The following is a 929-nucleotide window of genomic DNA, read 5'->3' on the forward strand; positions in this document are numbered from 1 at the left end:
GGCCGCCACAGGGCCCACGCCAAGCCTCCTGACTCCCTTGCAGCCCTTCCCTCCGCAGGCCGGGCGGTGTGCGGGTGCTCCTGGATGTCCTCTTCCGGGCGGAGGCCCCGGGCTTGTTGGCGGCTCTGAGTCGGCCGGGCCTGCCGAAGCAGCCGCCCCCAGAGCTGTGGGCTGCCAACACCAGCGTCGCCTGGAGCCTGGCCCTCGGTGAGTAGCCAGCAGAGCAGGAGACGGTGCCTGGGGAGAGGGGTCGTCGGATCCTGGGCTGCAGGAGCCCCACTTTGAGGGTGTGTTTAGAGCAGTGGAGGGGCTGCGGTGGCTCATGTGGTTAAGACGCTGGGCTGCAGACCGGAAGGCCGGTAGTTCGGCAGTTCGAGACCCGAGTGCCCCGTGACGGAGTGAGCTCCCGCCTCTATCTGCCCCCAGCCCCTGCCAGCCTAGCCGTTCGAAAGCAAGAAATTGCAACTAGAGAAATAGGTACTGCTTCGGTGGGAAGGTAAGAGCGTTCCGTGCGCCTCGGCGTCTAGTCATGCCGGCCACATGACCATGGAGACGTCTTCGGACAGCGCTGGCTCTTCGGCTTGGAAACGGAGATGAGCGCCGCCCCCTAGAGTCGGATTCGACTGGCTTTCGAGCAAGGGAAACCTTTACCTTAGAACAGTGGGGAAGGCGGAGGGGAGGGGAGGGGATGGTGGGCTTGGATTGGGGCTGGGGTGGGGGGGAGTCAAACCTAAGGGGAGAAGGGGACTTGATCAGTGGAAGAGGAGACAGTATATATCCCCCCCCCCCCAGCTTAAACCATCCGGTTTATCCTTGAGGCTAACAGAAGAGAAAAACATGGGGGTAAGGTGTGTGCGTGTGCTTGGGAATGGCTTCCTATTGCCCTCCCCCCCAGCAGAAGGCACCCTTGCAGCTCTGCCAGGCCTCCA

The sequence above is a fragment of the Gekko japonicus genome, unplaced genomic scaffold (assembly GCF_001447785.1).
Source record: "Gekko japonicus isolate JY-2015 unplaced genomic scaffold, Gekko_japonicus_V1.1 scaffold2968, whole genome shotgun sequence".
Taxonomy (NCBI): domain Eukaryota; kingdom Metazoa; phylum Chordata; class Lepidosauria; order Squamata; family Gekkonidae; genus Gekko; species Gekko japonicus.